The sequence below is a fragment of the Microcebus murinus genome, chromosome 18 (assembly GCF_040939455.1).
Source record: "Microcebus murinus isolate Inina chromosome 18, M.murinus_Inina_mat1.0, whole genome shotgun sequence".
Taxonomy (NCBI): Eukaryota; Metazoa; Chordata; class Mammalia; order Primates; family Cheirogaleidae; genus Microcebus; species Microcebus murinus.
The window spans coordinates 42257329-42276787 of record NC_134121.1 but is presented as its reverse complement, the minus strand read 5'-3'; the positions used below and the strand labels follow the sequence as shown (position 1 = coordinate 42276787).

At 41.4% G+C, this 19459-nt stretch overlaps 1 protein-coding gene across 4 annotated transcripts in view; it reads right to left on the bottom strand.

Moving 5' to 3' along the window:
* The window catches only part of WIPF2 (WAS/WASL interacting protein family member 2), a 52487-nt gene that overhangs the window by 22449 nt on the left and 10579 nt on the right, over positions 1–19459 (bottom strand). The window contains exon 2 of one of the 4 annotated variants that reach the window (XM_012765850.2): positions 15390–15480. The exons of 2 other annotated variants lie outside the window; for them this stretch is intronic. The gene's annotated coding sequence lies outside the window, so the exon portion shown is untranslated. Of the gene's footprint in view, positions 1–15389; positions 17146–19459 lie in introns of those variants that run through there. One more of the 4 variants, XM_012765851.3, reaches the window with a different exon arrangement.

Below are 19459 nucleotides of genomic sequence, written 5' to 3'. Positions count from 1 at the left end.
AGAAACTGCAGAAAGTTCCCATATACCCCCATCCCCACATATGCATGACATTCGCTCCAAAGTGGTACATTTGTTATAACTGATGGATCTTTAGTGACACATCATTATCACCCAAATAAAGAGTTCACATTAGGGTTTACTCTTGGTAGTGTTTTTTTTGGTTTTTTTTTGAGACAGAGTATCGCTTTGTTGCCCAGGCTAGAGTGAGTGCTGTGGCAGTCAGCCTAGCTCACAGCAACCTCAAACTCCTGGGCTCAAGCAATCCTGCTGCCTCAGCCTCCCGAGTAGCTGTGACTACAGGCATGTGCCACCATGCCCGGCTAATTTTATTTTTTTTGTGTGTGTATGTATATGTGTGTGTGTGTGTGTGTGTGTGTGTGTGTGTGTGTGTGTGTGTGTGTATGTTAGTTAGCCAATTTATTTATATTAGAGATGGGGTCTCGCTCTAGCTCAGGCTGGTTTCGAACTCCTGACCTTGAGCAATCCGCCCACCTCGGCCTCCCAGAGTGCTAGGATTACAGGCGTGAGCCACCGCGCCTGGCCTCTTGGTGGGTTTTGACAAATGTATAGCATGTATCCACCACTGTAGTATCATACAGAGTATTTTCACTGCCCTAAAAATCCTGTACTCTGCCTATTCATCCCTCCCTCCCTTCAACTCTAGGCAACCACTGATCTTTTTACTGTCTTCATAGTTTTCCTTTCCCAAAATGTCATATAGTTGAAATCATACACTACATAGCACTTTCAGGTTGGCTTCTTTCACTCAGTAACATGCATTTAAGTTTCCTTCATGTCTTTTCATGGCTTGATAGCTCATTTCTTTTTTTTTTTTTTTGAGACAGAGTCTCACTTTGTTGCTCAGGCTAGAGGGAGTGCCGTGGCGTCAGCCTAGCTCACAGCAACCTCAAACTCCTGGGCTCAAGCGATCCTCCTGCCTCAGCCTCCCAAGTAGCTGGGACTACAGGCATGTGCCACCATGCCCGGCTAATTTTTTGTATATATATTTTTAGTTGGTCAATTAATTTCTTTCTATTTTTAGTAGAGACGGGGTCTCGCTCAGGCTCATTTCGACCTCCTAACCTCGAGCAATCCGCCCGTCTTGGCCTTCCAGAGTGCTAGGATTACAGGCCTGAACCACCACACCCGGCCTCTAATGACTTTTGATGTTGAACATCTTTTCATATGCTTACTTGCTATTTGTGTTATCGTCTTTGGTGAGGTGTCTATCTAGATCTTTTATACATATTTTTAATCAGGTTGCTCTTATTTTCTAATTGTTGAGTTTTAAGAGCTCTCTTTAAGAGCTCCTAGCCCCTGCTAGTGTAATGCCACTATAGGTGGGGTGACCAACAGAGCCACTTGCTTATATTTTAGATAACAGTCATTTTTCAGATATGTCTTCTGCAAATATTTTCTCCCAATCCGTGACTTGTCTTCTCATTTTCTTGATTTTTACAACCTTTTAAAAATATAAAAACATTCTTAGTTTGTGAGCCACACAAAAATAGGCCATGGATCAGATCTGACTCATGGGCCAAAGTTTACTGACAGCTGATATAGTCACATCCCTGGAATCTGACCAGAGCATAAATCCCATATGAGAAGTTGGCCATTTATCAGGTCACAAAACACTTCACACCCAAAAACTATACAGCTGTTCCTCTCTTAGAGTCTGTAAGTAATCCTTCCTTTACAGAGGAGACTAAAACCAGGGAACTGACTTACCCAAGACATTAAAGTAAAGGGCAAAGACTAGAAGTCAAGAATAATAACGGCCCCAAAAAGCTGTCCCAAGGAAATCTCATTTTTTTACCTCCTCGCAAAATGGAAGACAAAATAACATGTCTACCCATGAGAATAATTTACAGAAGACAAGAAAGGTTCATGATAGGGTAATCAACCTCACCAATCAATCCATGGTAGAACTGCTTATAAACAAGATAACTTATGAGATAGAGCATGGCAAAATTCACAGGTAGCCCTAGCACAGACGGGAGACCATGTATACCAAGCCAAATCTAAAAATCAAACCAGCATGACAACCCATTGGGATGTCCTGGTTATGAACTCATTTACAGGGGTGACCAAAACCCCTTTGAGAATAAGAGTTGAATAACTTAAATAATTCTCTCAATTCCCTGGGAATGATGAAAGGACAAGGAAAATATTCCAAAAGTTCTATCAAACCAGGGACCTTTGCAGGAAGAGTAGAATTTAATCATAAATGTGATTGCAAAAGTGTTCAAAATCCTAGCTAGCCCCTGCTAGTGTAATGCCACTATAGGTGGGGTGACCAACAGAGCCACTTGCTCCAACCACAAAGAACTGAACAGTACTTTGGCTAGATGGCTCCCACAGAGACTCACTTCAAGAAACAAGTAGCTAACTTCTCTCCAAGGGAAATACCTTCTCATTTCTGATTTAAAAGCTAAGTGCAGTCTTTCTTTGCCAGGGACCTAATACACTAGGCTTTAAAAATTGATCAAAACAGGTTGGGTGCAGTGGCTCGTGCCTGTAATCCTAGCACTCTGGGAGGCCAAGGTGAGAGGACTACTTGAAATCAGGAGTTGGAGACCAGCCTGAGCAAGAGCATGACACCATCTCTACTAAAAGAGTAGGAAAAAAATCAGCCAGGCAACTTAAAATAGAAAAAATCAGCCCGGCACAGTGGCACACACCTGCAGTCCCAGCTACTCAGGAGGATCGCTTGAGCCCAGGACTTTGAGGTTGCTGTGAGCTACGCCAACATTATGACACTCTAGCCTGGGCAACAGAGAGAGACAGACTAAAAAAAAAAAAAAAATTGATCAAAACAGTGACTCCTCATAAGAAGAACATCTATCACTAGCGGAGTAATTTTTTTAAATAAAATAAATACAAGAAGAAGTAGGGAGAAAAAAACGACTTTCTTCTCTTTGAATAGGGAATTCTTTACTATGACCATTCCACTCCAAAGCTCCCACAGCATTCTCAAAGAAAGCTAGCAAGAAACAAACATTTTCAACTCATTCCAGTCACCTCAAGTTCCTGCTTTTTCTGGGTTTCTAGTTCTATCAACCATTGGCCATTGTCATAGCTGAAATGATCTCCTAGAATAACTCGAAGACAATTCAGACAAGCCCCTAACTCTATTCATGCCCACAGATGACCCAATCTACATGCTACAAGGTAAGTAATGACCTTAAAGAACAACCTTAAGCCTGACAGTAAGCTCTACTTATTTAAGCAAAGCAGGAATTCTCTAGCAAGGCAACCCTTTCTTTTTTAAGCAATCCACAGGAAAAAAGCAATAATATATCACACAGTTAAAGATGCCTTCATAAAATAGGCTCAATTCAAATTCCAATTTCAAAACAGATTCATCAAAGAAACATCACTTGATCAAGTGACCGACTTGAGTGTTGACTACCCCACAGCAGCCCTCAGCCTTTCACAACACATTCCCATTAGTGACAATAATTACATAATGATATACTATACATTATTACCCATCCCATTTTACAGATGAGGACACCAAAGCCCCAAGAGTGGGAGTGCCTGCACGTACACTAGAGACAAAAAAACTGATCAAAGGGCAACTGCCATCACTCAGGAGTAAACTACAGAGTAAGGACTCACATCCAGGTCTTTCAATGTCTCCCCTTTCACTAATCACCATGGGGAAAACAAAAACATCCCCTGTAAATGGATGCAATTTAGCAATTTTCTACTATTATTCCCCAAATGAAATTCAACTCATTCCAAAGTTCTTAGTGATAGATACAAACAGTTCTCTATATGTTTCCAAGAACAGTCTAATTTATCTAAATTCAAATTAGCTCTTGACTAGTCTTAAAAATTAAAACCACCTTCCTTTCCCTGAAAAATCTCCAAAAGCTTTTGTTTAAATCAATTCAAGACTGATACAATCACTAATCCAATGCAAAGGGTGTACTTTGAGAACTGCTTCAAGTTAAAAATAAATGAAACAGGCCGGGCGCGGTGGCTCACGCCTGTAATCCTAGCTCTCTGGGAGGCCGAGGCGGGTGGATTGCTCGAGGTCAGGAGTTCGAAACCAGCCTGAGCAAGAGCGAGACCCCGTCTCTACTATAAATAGAAAGAAATTAATTGGCCAACTAATACATATAGAAAAAATTAGCCGGGCATGGTGGCGCATGCCTGTAGTCCCAGCTACTTGGGAGGCTGAGGCAGAAGGATTGCTTGAGCCAGGAGTTTGAGGTTGCTGTGAGCTAGGCTGACGCCACGGCACTCACTCTAGCCTAGGCAACAAAGTGAGACTCTGTCTCAAAAAAAAAAAAAAAAAGAAACAAAACGATTCATAAAGTTTTATGACAGAAAGACAAATTTCACTAACCAACTATGTTTAATCAAAGGAGAAACTCAGGCCTTCTGGAAGCACTGTCTATTGCAACAGTGAGAATCCAACAGTCTTAAGGTTAAGGCTAAGATTAAACTTAAAAAGAAAAAAAAGAAGGTTCCCTACAGAATTGTAAATATTTCCTTTCTTGTCTATTAAATTAGAACTATAAACCTCACCAACTGTGCTCTTCAGAGTCCTTGATTTTCAAAAATATTTTGAGGTTACCTCTAGTTCAGAAACACAGTAATTCTCATTCCTTTCTTAAGCCTTTCCATCTTAAAAACCATGATATTATATGCTTTTCACATCCTAAGGAATCAGTTTCTTAGAAATAAACCAGAGAGTATTACTTTGTATCTTCCTGATGTCAAACTCATCACAGAATTCAGAGATAAGTCTTCATACAACTCAAGTAATGTACTTTTTAAAAAAGTGCTTCCTTCTATTCCTCAAAAGTCAAAACCTTTTTTTCTATTCAGTTTCCTGATGTTTACCTCCAAATATTCCTACATTTTAAGAGCAGGAGACTTTATTAGTACAAAGACACCAACTACTCTCTTTTACACTGATAAAGAAGAATCCAATTTAGTTGCTGCTTTTCTCATATGCTTAAAATTATATAAGAAGTATCCTAGTTACCAGTACAATCTGGGGGCTTTATTTTATTCGAATGGCATTCTGCTACTATAAAACTCAGGTTTCAATTGCAAATTATTTTAAAAAGAAACAAAAATCAAGAAAAATTCTAAATCATAATGCCATCTTCTACTTTCATGCTTAGTTTCATGTAACTGTGCACTTTCCTTTGATCTCCATTTTGATTACAAAGTAAATTACAACGCCTGCATCAAAGTACCCAACACAATCCCACAGGGGAAAAAAAACTGACCTTAAAAAATAGACTGCCTCCCTCACTCCAGCAGTCTCTCGATCCCCAGTCCCACCTTACAAGAATCAGTCACAGGAATAGGAACTTGAGATGTCAACAAGAAAATCACCTTTTCTTTTTTAAATACATGTTCAATTATTTAATATCCTATTAAACCTTTTCTCAATACAAAGAAACAAGCCTCTCTGAAAGATAACAATAGCTCTGCCTACTCTGTCTCCAGACAACCTAGAGAAGACAGTCGTGTCTTCAAGAGGAAAAGGTACCAGACACTCCCCCAGTGGAATTCTTCTGATCCTACAGTTCAAATCATCTCTAAGAGTATCAGAGATAGAACATAAATGTTTGACGGAAAGAGAAAGGCAGCTGCTCTAGGACAAAGAAAGTCAGAGAACAGAGTTTTTGTTTGGTTTTTTTTTTTGTTGTTGTTGTTTTTTTTTTTTAGAGACAGAGTCTCACTTTGTTGCCCAGGCTACAGTGAGTGCCATGGCGTCAGCCTAGTTCACAGCCACCTCAAACTCCTGGGCTCAAGCGATCCTACTGCCTCAGCCTCCTGAGTAGCTGGGACTACAGGCATGCACCACCATGCCTGGTTAATTTTTTGTATGTATATTTTTAGTTGGTCAATTAATTTCTTTCTATTTTTTGTAGAGACAGGGTCTTGGTCTTGCTCTTGCTCAGGCTGGTTTTGAACTCCTGACCTTGAGCAATCCGCCCGCCTCGGCCTCCCAGAGTGCTAGGATTATAGGCATGAGCCACCACGCCTGGCCTTGTTTGGTTATTTTAATCCCAGCCAGAAGGAACTACAGCCTTGCCTAATGTGGCTTCAATAACCCAGTTAGGTAAATGGCAAGATTTTAAGTATGGACACTAAAATCCCACTGAGGGTTTTTGGGTGGGAGGATCACTTGATGCCAGGTGTTTGAGACTAGCCTGGGCAACATAGCAAGACTCTGTCTGTACAAAAAATAAGAAAAATTAGCCAGCCATCATGGCATGTGCCTGTAGTCCCAGCTACTCAGGAGGCTGAAGCAGGAGGATTGCTTTAGCCCAGGAGTTTGAGGTTGCAGTGAGCTATGATCATGCCACCACACTCTAGCCCAGGCAACAGAGCGAGGCCCTGTCTCAAAAAAAAAACAAACAAAAAAACTCACTGATGAACCAGTCTGTTCAAAACCTTTCCATACAACCACTGATCCCAGAAACATTCACATCAAACAAGAAGTTCAAAGTAAACAAGTCCATTTTGTATATTTCTCAACCAGGTTTTAGTCAAACAGAATTTACAGCAAGAAACCAATGGTAACTGTAACAAATGAAAATAAGTAAAAATTGAATGAGTAGGTTTTGTTAAAACTGGATTCTAAATTCAACAGCAATTACACTCCATTCTGATAAGTACTTAACTACTGACTCAACTAACTCTACGGTGGCCCATCAGTACCAGTTTAGACATTATCCTGAAATAAGAATTAAATTTTGGAGGAACATGTCATACATTTATGTCCATTTTACTCAATGAGCTATTAAGCACAGACAGTACCATATCATTCCATAGTTTTCTCCTATTATTCAACAACTTAGAGAATACTCAATAGTCACTTGTTGAACAGAACAAAAGTAAATTTAAGAGTAGGAGTTTCTAAAGGAGCAAGCAAATCTGAGTGAAGGAAAACAGCAGTGAAAGAAGGATCAACATGCCAGAAACAGAAAAGACAGAATAATGGAGATATCTATGAAAAGAGGAAAGGAAGCAATAAAACTATGTGCATAGTTCAATGTTCTAAAAACTTTTAATTTGCTCAATTAATTCATTCATCCATAATACAATTAAGTATCCACCACTTAATCCATTTAATAAACATTTATTACATACCCAGTAGGTGCCAAGGCATTGTTCTAGAACAATGGCTCTCAACCAGGGTGATTTTGTACCCCGGGAGATATCTGACAATGTCTAGAGACATGCTGGGATTGTCACAGCTAGGGCAGGGGGTGCTACTGGCATCTAGGTGATAGAAACCTAGAATGCTGCTAAGCATTCTCCAATGCAAAGGACAGCCCCCACAACAAAGAATTATTCAGTCCACAATGTCAACAATGCTGAGGTTGATAAACCCTGTTCTACAAGCTGAGTAATACAAGTTTCTACCATCTTGGAGCTTACATTCCAGTGGAAGAGATAAACAAGGAAACATATAATCGCAGTATCTTGGTTACTGACAAAAGGAATGGAAAAAAGAATCATAAAAACAGTGTAGGAATAAGGTAGAGTGTTTTGTTTTTTTTAAGTTATGGGGGGGTCTCACTATGTTACCCAGGCTGGCCTCAAACTCCTAGGCTTAAGCAATCCACCCACTTCAGCCTTCTGAGTATCTGAGACAACAGGTACCTGACACCACGCCCAATTTGAGTGTTGTTTTTTTTTCTAATTATGGGTACATAACAGTTACGTATATTTATATGGTGCACGTGACATTCTGATAAAGGCATACAATGTGTAATAATCAAATCAGGGTAATTGGGGTATCCATCACCTCAAGCATTTATAATTTGTGTTAGGAACACTCCAATTCCACTCGTTAACTTGTTAACTTTGTTGTGCAATCAGATATTGTTCATTCTATCTATCTAAGTATATTTTTGTACCCACTAACCATTCCCACTTTGTCCCCCACTCCCCGCTACCCTTCCAAGCCTCTGATAATAACCATCATTCTACTCTCTGTCTCCATGAGATCAATTGTTTTAACATTTAGCTCCCACACATGAGTGAGAACATACAAGATTTGTCTTTCTGTGCTTGGCTGATTTCACTTAACATAATGTTCTTCAGTTCCATCCATGTTGTTGCATATGACAAGATTTCATTCTTTTTTATAGCTGAATTATATTCTACTGTGTATATGTACCACATTTCCTTTATCCATTCATCCATTGACAGGCATTTAGGTTGATTCCAAATCTTAGCTACTGTGAGTAGTGCTGCAATAAACATGGGAGTAGAGTGTTCTTTTAGACAGGGTTACAGGGGGAGGGTCAGAGGAGAGGGTGTCTCCCAAGAAGTCTCTCCATGAGCAGATATGAACACCTAGGGAAAGAACATTCCAAAAAGAAACAATAGCAAGTGAAACCCCCCTGACATACAGATGTGCTTACTGTGTTAGAGAACTAGGAAGAAGGCTAAGACAACTAGAACAGCGTGAGAAGATATGAAATCTAAGGCCTTATAGGCCATCCTCCAAATTCAAAAGTAATATCCTTCTCCATCCAATATGCCTAATACCAAAGAAGCTTCAACAAACCAACAGCTTCACACCCAAAGTAAACCAGAAGTTCAATCAGTTATCTCATTAATCCCACAGACTGTACTTGATTTCTTGGCTTAAGCACAGCTAGAGACCCAAGTACTAAGTGGAAGCCTTCCAGGGTTAAAAGTCACCTGATGGTAATCTGCCTCCTTATTCACCAGTCCTTCAATTTTACTCCTGAAAAGCAGTACAGTATGAGGAGGTAAGAGTTCATTACCATGGGACTTAATGGCTGGCATCCAGGGGGTGGGGAATCTGCGGCCTTATGGTGACATGTGGCCTTCTAGGTCCTTAAGTGAGGCTTTTTGACTGAATCCAAAGTTAACTAAACAAATCCTTTTATTTAAAAAAGTGCAGCAGTGGCCGGGCGCGGTGGCTCACGCCTGTAATCCTAGCTCTCTGGGAGGCCGAGGCGGGCGGATTGCTCAAGGTCAGGAGTTCGAAACCAGCCTGAGCAAGAGCGAGACCCCGTCTCTACTATAAATAGAAAGAAATTAATTGGCCAACTGATATATATATATAAAAAAAAAAATTAGCCGGGCATGGTGGCACATGCCTGTAGTCCCAGCTACTCGGGAGGCTGAGGCAGAAGGATCGCTTGAGCCCAGGAGTTTGAGGTTGCTGTGAGCTAGGCTGACACCACGGCACTCACTCTAGCCTGGACAACAAAGTGAGACTCTGTCTCAAAAAAAAAAAAAAAAAAAAAGTGCAGCAGAAAAAGATGAAGTTTTTCTTGCTTCCTTGCTCAAAAAAGAACAATCTTGAAATCAGAAGGCTGCAGGTACCCCACACCCATGAGACTAACAAACAGCAGGAATCAAACAGGTTCCTATAATTACGTGGAAACCGATGTCAACAAAGACCTAAGAACATGCCTGCATTTGTTTTAGGACAGACTATAGTAGAGGATTTCCACTAAAGCATTTCTGATCTCTCGAAAACACAAGGAAACACACTAGAATAACTTTCATGTTCTACATATTTTACCACCACCACTCCAAAAACGCTTTACATACCTCTTAGCCCTCTTCTCTCAATGAGGGTGCTACCTCCTCCTTGAAATTCAATTCAGTCAAACCTCTGGTGAAAGGATTTCTATCATGTGTAGAGAGGGAATTAATTAAAATTCCAAGGTTACAAACTGCTGGGCATGGTGGCTCATGCCTGTAATCCCAGCATTTTGAGAGGCCAAAGCAGAGGATTGCTTGAGTCCAGGAGTTCAAGACCCAGCCTGAGCAACATAACAAGACCTCATCTCTACAAAAAAAATTTATTTTTATTTTTTTATTTATTTTGAGACACAGTCTCACTCTGTTGCCTGGGCTAGAGTGCTGTGGTGTCAGCCTAGCTCACAGCAACCTCAAATTCCTGCACTTAAGCAATCCTTCTGTCTCAGTCTCCCAAGTAGCTGGGACTACAGGCGTACGCCACCATGTCCAGCTAATTTCTTCTCTATATATTTTTAGTTGTCCAGATAATGTCTTTCTATTTTTTATTTTAGTAGAGATAGAGTCTCGCTCTTGCTCAGGCTGATCTCCAACTCCTGACATGGAGCGATCCTCCCATCTCGGTCTCCCAGAGTGCTAGGATTACAGGCGTGAGCCACCACACCCGGCCTACAAAAAAATCTTTTAAAAATAGACCAGAAGTAGTGGCTTGTGCCTGTAGTCCCAGCTATTCAGGAAGTTGAGGCAGAAGGGTCAACTGAGCACAGGAGTTTGAGGTTGCAGTGAGCTATAATGATGCCATTGCACTCTAGCCTGGGCAATAGAACCAGACAATCTCTCCCCCCGCAAAAAATTCCAAGGTTACTTGAAGGGAAAAAATTTGTCCAACTATAGAAATTTTTCATCATGAAAATTCAACTATGCAGCAAAACTGATTAATGCAACAAGTAACAAAAAGAAAGAAATCAACTACTCAGGAGACTGAGGCAAGACAATCATCGCTTGAGACCATAAGTTAAAATCAGCCTGAGCAACATAGCAAGACCCCATCTGTACAAAAAAATTTTACAAATTAGCCAAGTGTAGTAGCAGATGTCTGTAGTCCCAGCTTCTCAGGAGGCTGAGGTGGGAGGATCACTTGAGCCCAGGAGTTGGAGGCTGCAGTGAGCTATGACTGAGCCATGGCACTCCAGCCTGTGCTACAGAGTGAGACGTCTTTAAAAAAAATTTTTTTAAAATCATATACCCATATTTAAACTGAAAATCCTAGGACTTTTACAAACTAAACCTGGATGTTTTACTCTTTTTTTGTTTTTTTGAGACAGAGTCTCACTTTGTTGCCCAGGCTAGAGTGAGTGCCGTGGCATCAGCCTAGCTCACAGCAATCTCAAACTCCTGGGCTCAAGCGATCCTCCTGCCTCAGCCTCCTGAGTAGCTGGGACTACAGGCATGCGCCACCATGCCCGGCTAATTTTTTCTATATATATTAGTTGGCCAATTAATTTCTTTCTATTTATAGTAGAGACAGGGTGTCACTCTTGCTCAGGTTGGTTTCGAACTCCTGACCTGGAGCAATCCGCCCGCCTCGGCCTCCCAGACAGCTAGGATTATAGGCGTGAGCCACCGAACCTGCCCCGGATGTTTTACTCTTTAGATAAATGATCTTTCAAGTTCATAAGCAGCACACAACCCTGAAAGAGAAAATGAAGGAGGCAGAAGATACATAATGAAATCCTTTCAAATATAATTCCTCTAATAAAAACGTAACAATGCACCCCAATAATGCAGCTTTCCCCTCAATAAGATTCTTTCCTCATCTCAGATTTTTTTTTTTTTTTTTTGAGACAGAGTCTTGCTTTGTTGCACAGGCTAGAGTGAGTGCCGTGGCGTCAGCCTCGCTCACAGCAACCTCAAACTCCTGGGCTCAAGCAATCCTGCTGCCTCAGCCTCCCGAGTAGCTGGGACTACAGGCATGCGCCACCACGCCCAGCTAATTTTATATATATATATTAGTTGGCCAATTAATTTCTTTCTATTTATAGTAGAGACGGGGTCTTGCTCTTGCTCAGGCTGGTTTCGAACTCCTGACCTCGAGCAATCCGCCCGCCTCGGCCTCCCAGAGTGCTAGGATTACAGGCTTGAGCCACCGCGCCCGGCCTTATCTCAGATTTTTTTAAGCCAGTCAAATTTAGCAGTGGGGGGCCATATACCAACTTTAGTGACACTAGTGCTAATAACTTCTGATAACCCATTACCACCAGATCAGCCCCAGATTATTTCTTAAAAGCCCTAAAAATGTAAATTCAGAAGTCTACTTATTGATATACTACTTTATGTGGTAAATATTAGACACCACTTGTTATTCCCAGATACAGAGCAATCCAGGGGGCCAAGTCCTCTCATCTAAAATGATGACAAACCAATGAGAAGTCCACTCATGTGTTGAATTACATAACCACAGCTGCAACAAATGGCTTCATAAAAAAAGATGACTAGAGATAACTAATGCAAGAGCAATGTAAATTAAATGTCTGAAAATCATCCAAAACAGAATCAAGGAATGACCTCACCAAACATCCCTACCCCCTACCCTACTCCACCCCAGGCAAAGAGAAAATTCTATGATCCTGGAAGTATTGGGAGGTGAGGGGACATATACAGAAAATAGTAAATTGCAGTAAATCAGTAATAGTTCAAAATAATACCTCATAACACATTCAATGATCAATAATCAATGAGACAATAATACTTTTTATTTGGTATTGATTTTGTGACTTTGTTCAACAAAACTTTCAATGGAAGTAGTAAAAGTATATTAGAGCTGTTTTCACAGAGCTGCTCATCTTAGAATGCAAATCAACTCTGTGTCAGAGCCAACATAGCTCCCTTGGGCTGTATTTTAGCTAATAACAGCCACAAGATTTCCAAGAACTGAGAACGAGGGTGGCACAACTGGCCTCTGCAACATATCTAAGACAAGTACTATTTGGCTCCTGATCTCCAAGCAATTCATAGCCACCAAGAAGCAGCTACAAACACATTTCCAGATGCTTTACAGACTGGCAGTAAAAGATACAACCATTTTTCCTTTCAAGGCCTAGGAATCTATAATACAGAAGGAGAAGAAAATATTGAGAAGTTAAAAACAAACTTGAAATTACAATGCTTTAATATCTTCAAAAATGATGCCACACAAATCGAAGGCAGATGATTGATACATCTGTTTTCAAAGCCTGAGTTAATTTTCCATTTCACCAAAAACATTAACAGATTCCTGGATTTAGATAGTGAAATGAATGCAGAGAGTAGCTCAATGTTCATAATTAGTATTTCCTCCCCACCCACACATCGCAGGAACTGGTGGGTTTAGAGATATTGGCTAAAACATTGGAGTCACGCAAGACCAAAGTTATTACCATCAACCAGCATTTAACACTAGAGAAGAGGGGAGTTAATCAGATGAAAGACACACTATTGTAATTTAGAAATCCAGACCAAAGCTAGACAGAACCACAACAGAATCTGAATAAAAAAGTAATATTAGGGAGGCTGGGCATAGTCGCTCATGCCTGTAATCCTAGCACTCTGAGAGGCCGAGGTGGGCAGACTGCTTCAGGTCAGGAGTTCGAAACCAGCCTGAGCAAGAGCAAGACCCCCCATCTCTACTAAAAATAGAAAGAAATTAATTGGCCAACTAATATATATAGAAAAAATCGGCCGGGTGCGGTGGCTCACGCCTGTAATCCTAGCTCTCTGGGAGGCCGAGGCGGGTGGATTGCTCGAGGTCAGGAGTTCAAAACCAGCCTGAGCAAGAGCGAGACCCCGTCTCTACTATAAATAGAAAGAAATTAATTGGCCAACTAATATATATACAAAAAATTAGCTGGGCATGGTGGCGAATGCCTGTAGTCCCAGCTACTTGGGAGGCTGAGGCAGGAGGATTGCTTGAGCCAGGAGTTTGAGGTTGCTGTGAGCTAGGCTGACGCCATGGCACTCACTCTAGCCTGGGGAACAAAGCGAGACTCTGTCTCAAAAAAGAAAAAAGAAAAAATCAGCCAGACATGGTGGCGCATGCCTGTAGTCCCAGCTACTCAGGAGGCTGAGGCAGTAGGATTGCTTGAGCCCAGGAGTTTGAGGTTGCTGTGAGCTAGGCTGACATCATAGCACTCACTCTAGCCTGGGCAACAAAGTGAGACTCTGTCTCCAAAAAAAAAAAAAAAAAAAAAAAGTATATTAGGGGAAGCCTAAGGATTTTGTGATGGAGATGTAAGATGCCATTAATGGTTTGGAAAGATCAATCTATAGCAGAGTTTTCAAACTTGCCTGAAAATAAGACACATTTAAGGAATTTGTTTAAAAACAGGCCGGGCATGGTGGCTCACACCTATAATCCTAGCACTCTGGGAGGCCCGGGCGGATTGCTTGAGGTCAGGAGTTCGAAACCAGCCTGAGCAAGAGCAAGACCCCCTTTCTACTATAAATAGAAAGAAATTAGCCAAAACAACTAAAAATAAAAAAAATTAGCCAGGCATGGTGGTACATGCCCGTAGTCCCAGCTACCTGGGAGGCTGGGGCAGTAGGATTGAGGATTGCTTAAGCCCAGGAGTTTGAGGCTGCTGTGAGCTAGGCTGATGCCACGGCACTCTAGCCCGGGCAACAGAGACTCTGTCTCAAAAAAAACAAAACAACAAAAAACACACAAACAAGATCCTAGGCCCTAATCAAGACCTACTAATATCACTATTCTGCAAGAATGATCTGGTAATCTGTACACGCAACAAATACCTTATGTGATTCTTGGTGTTAGGGGAGTCTGGAACACTATTCTACTAGTAATCAACTGCACAGACACTATGGTTTCTGAATAGGTATCCTCAAGTTAAAGCTGCTGACATATTTGTTAAACAGGATAGATTACATACATTAATCAATATTCCCTCATAAAACACCATTAAAATTACAGCAAAGGGATTTAAAAAAATAAATAAATAAACCTAGCCAAACATGATGGCTCATGCCTGTAATCCCACACTTTGGAAGGTTAAGGCAGGAGGATCATTTGAGGCCAGTTCAAGATCAGCCTGGGCAATGCAGCAAGATCCCGTCGCTACAAAAAATAGAAAATAAAAAATTAGTGGGGTGTGGTGGCGTGTGCCTGTAGTCCTGGTGACTCAGGAGGCAAAGGGAGGAGGATTGCTTGAGCCCAGAAGTCTGAGGCCGCAGTAAGCTATAATGGTGCCACTGCACTCTAGCCTGAGTGACAGAGTGAGATCTTGTCTAAAAAAAAAAAAAAAGATGTCCTAGCACTCTGGGAGGCGGGAGGATTGCTCAAGGTCAGGAGTTCAAAACCACCCTGAGCAAGAGCGAGACCCCGTCTCTACTAAAAATAGAAAGAAATCAATTGGTCAACTAATATATATAGATAAAATTAGCCGGGCATGGTGGCGCATGCCTGTAGTCCCAGCTACTCGGGAGGCTGAGGCAGGAGGATTGCTTGAGCCCAGGAGTTTGAGGTTGCTGTGAGCTAGGCTGACGCCATGGCACTCACTCTAGCCTGGGCAACAAAGCGAGACTCTGTCTCAAAAAAAAAACGAACCTAAAAAAAAAAAAGAAAGAAAATGAGAAAGGAGAGAGAAAGAGAGATGTCAAGAAAGTTTTAGAAGCTGGAAAGTAGATGTACTAGTGATAAATAACTTTGCAGAAAGTAAAAAACTAAACACTTGCAGTGGAAAGAAGCAAGTAGATTCCCACCACAGAAATTCAGAAAAGGCTCAGAAATCAGGGGCACCTGGTACCCTGGGAATGGGGGGTGGGGGCATAGGAGAGGCTAAACAGGAGGACTGGTTTAAAGTCTGTATAAAAAATAGTTTCCTACATACCTCTCTCCATGCTGCCAGGTAGATTACAAAAGTTGAACCACAGAGCCTCTGAACCAAGGAACCAGTCACAGCCAAGGGCAGGAGTGCCACACTGAAAATGCGGGGGAAGGAGGTCAAGTGAAAGTCTAAAGACTCAACAGCAAGACCTCTCCTCCTCCCTCCTCACCTCTCTTCTCCCACTTGGTTCCAAAACACTAGCAACCAGACTTACACTCAAACACCTGCCACTGGCTTATACTCTCTAGAAGGGGATTGGAGGGGTCCTCTGACTTGCCTGCTAGTTCACCCTGAAGTGGTGCCCATCACTTGATGAGCTTTTTAGTGACTCATCCTTAAAAGTGAACAGATAGCTAAGAATGATCAGACATTTGAAGAAACTCTCTAACATGAAAAACAGGAATCAAAGTAAACAAACAAAACAGAATTCCTGACAAGATGCAAAATATATATATATAATTGAGAGAATAAAAAGAACTTCTGGAGCTAGGTGCAGTGGCTCATGCCTGTCCTAGCACTCTGGGAGGCTGAGGTGGGAGAATCACTGGAGCTCAGAAGTTCGAGACCAGCCTGAACAAGAGCGAGAGCTCGTTTCTACTATAAATAGAAAGAAATTAGCCAAAATAACTAAAAATAAAAAAATTAGCCAGGCATGGTGGTGCATGCCTGTAGTTCTTCTAGCTACCCGGGAGGCTGAGGCAGGAAGATCGCTTGAGCCCAGGAGCTTGAGGTGGCTGTGAGATAGGCAGATGCCACAGCACTCTAGCCTAGGCAAGAGAGTGAGACTCTGTCTCAAAAAAAAAAAAAAAAAAAAAAAGCCGGGCGTGGTGGCTCACGCCTGTAATCCTAGCACTTTGGGAGGCTGAGGAGGGCAGATTGCTCAAGGTCAGGAGTTCGAAACCAGCCTGAGCGAGACCCCGTCTCTACCAAAAATAGAAATAAATTAATTGACCAACTAAAAATATATAGTCCCAGCTACTCGGGAGGCTGAGGCAGTAGGATCGCTGAGCCCCAGAGATTGAGGTTGCTGTGACCCAGGCTAATGCCACGGCACTCACTCTAGCCTGGGCAACAAAGTGAGACTCTGTCTCAAAAAAAAAAAAAAAAAAAAAAAAGAGCTTTGGGGCTGGTGCAGTGCCTCATGGCTATAATCCTAGCATTTTGGGAAGGTGAGTTGGAGGACTGCTTGAGGCCAGGAATTCAAGACCAGCCTGGGCAAAAGCAAGATCCCATCTCTACAAAAAAATTTAAAAATTAGCTGGGTGTGGTGATAGACTCCTGCAGTCCTAGCTACTTGGGAGGCTGAAGCAAGAGGTTCACTTGAGCCTAGGAGTATGAGTTTGCAATGAGCTATGATGACATCATTACACTCTAGCCTAGGCAACAGAACAAGACCCAGTTTCAAAAAAATAAATAAATAAAAAGAGGCTGGCGCTGTGGCTCACACCTGTAATCCTAGCACTCTGGGAGGCCGAGAGGGTGGATTGCTCAAGATCAGGAGTTCTAAAACAGCCTGAGCAAGAGGGAGACCCCGTCTCTACTATAAATAGAAAGAAATTAACTGGCCAACTAATATATATATAGAAAAAAAATTAGCTGGGCATGGTGGCGCATGCCTGTAGTCCCAGCTACTCGGGAGGCTGAGGCAGCAGGATTGCTTGAGCCCAGGAGACTGAGGTTGCTGTGAGCTAGGCTGACACCATGGCACTCGCTCTAGCCTGGGCAACAAAGCAAGACTTTTTGAGACTCTGTCTCAAAAAAAAATAAAAATAAAAAATATAAATAAATAAGTAAATAAATAAAAAGAGCTCTTGGAGATTAATAAAAATTGATAACACAAATTAAAAATACAACAGAGAGTTCAAAGAAAAAGCTAAGGAACTAGAATGAAAAAAAAAGTAAAAAATTAAGAAAAAATTAAGAGGACCAATCTAGGAGTTTCACCACCTAGATAACAGGATTCCCAGAAAGGGAGAGAAGAGAAATAATTATCTAAGTGGGATTACAGTATCAAGAAATAATACAGGGGGAGGGGGGGTGGGTATATACATACATGAGTGAGATGTGCACCATCTGGAGGATGGTCATGATGGAGACTCAGACTTGTGGGGGGAGGGGGGGAATGAGCATTTATTGAAACCTTAAAATCTGTACCCCCATAATATGCCGAAATAAAAAAAAATAAAATAAAAATAAAAAAAGAAATAATACAAGAAAATTTCTCAGAAAACATGGAAATAGGCCAGGCCCGGTGGCTCACACCTGTCATCCTAGCACTCTGGGAGGCTGAGGTGGGCGGATGGCTCAAGGTCAGAAGTTCGAAACCAGCCTGAGCAAGACACCATCTCTACTAAATATAGAAAGAAATTAATTGACCTACTAAAAATATATATACAAAAAATTAGGCAGGGCGAGGTGGCTCACGCCTGTAATCCTAGCACTCTGGGAGGCCGAGGTGGGAGGACTGCTCAAGGTCAGGGGTTCGAAACCACCCTGAGCAAGAGCAAGACCCCGTCTCTACTATAAATAGAAAGAAATTAACTGGCCAACTAATATATATAGAAAAAATTAGCCGGACATAGTAGCGCATGCCTGTAATTCCAGCTACTTGAGAAGCTGAGGCAGCAGGATCGCTTGAGCCCAGGAGTTTGAGGTTGCTGTGAGCTAGGCTGACGCCACGGCACTCACTCTAGCCTGGGCAACAAAGTGAGACTCTGTCTCCAAAAAAAAAAAAAAAAAAGAAAGATACTATTTATTGAATTTGTGCTATGGAAGATGAAGATTTTGCATTTTTACATGGTCGCCTACCTTCAACATTTCCTACTATTTTAACACAGATACATCACAATCTTGATTAAGTCAATATTTTGTATGTTTGGGTTTTATATGTCAGGTTTGAATTAGGAAAACAAATCATTCTTGGTATTTCAAAGAGGATATTAAATGCTCACAAAACCACTGGAAGTCTGGGAGAGCACAGGTCAGGGAAAGCCATGTTGCAGGGATTTCAGGAACTGTTGCTATTAATCTTAGCTGCCTTTAGTACCAAAGCAGGTGACTTTTAGAATATTGGAAAACTGCTGGAAACCACATGTCTGCCATCTCTCTGAGGCCACACACCTGGTTATTGCTACTGAAAAACAGTAATGGCTTTTACCTTTCTTCCATTGTCCTAATCTTGAGTGAATGACTTGCATTGGTAGAATTTAAACCACAACCCCACTGACAAGAGGATTGTGGGAAATGTAGTTTCCAGGCCTCCAGCTTCCTCCAACCCTCAGGTGTGTCCAGAAGGAAGTAGAGGTGAATGTTACCAAAAGAAGAAAAAATTAGCACCCAGTATATTGTCTGTGTCATTATATTACATATGACATATGTATATTATGTACACATATACATATGTACTTCCTTGTATAAATTTTCCCTAGATATAATAATTGTCATTTTTTCTTTCCTTCCTTCCTTTTTATTTTTAGCTTGATTCATTGAATATCAATCACTAATTCATCCCTAAACTCTGACAGAAATATAAATCCCTTCTCAACACATTAGTGGAGCACCTCTTCCAGAGGCTTTATGTAAAGGGCCCAGTGCGGAGAGGGGCTTTTTTGAGGTCCTGCATGTCTGAATCTTCTCCTTTCTACTCTCACACTTGTTGGTAGCTTGACTAGATATAAAATTTATGTTGGAGGTCATATTTCTTTGGAAATTATAAACGCTTTATGGTCTTCTCACTTTCAGTAGTGCTATGAAGTTTGATGCTGTTGTGATTCTAGATTCTTTTTATGGGATCTGTTTTTTTCTCTGGAAGATTGTAGGATCTTTTTTCTGAAATGCAGCCATATTGTACCTTGGTGCAGCTATTTAAAAATTCATCATACTCAGCCTTTTCAGTCTGGAAGCTTATTTCCATGTTTCCATGTTTTCTTTTCTTTTTTTTTTTTTTGACACAGAGTCTCACTTTGTTGCCCAGGCTAGAGTGAGTGCCGTGGTGTCAGCCTCGCTCACAGCAACCTCAATCTCCTGGGCTCAAGCAATCCTCCTACCTCAGCCTCCTGAGTAGCTGGGACTAC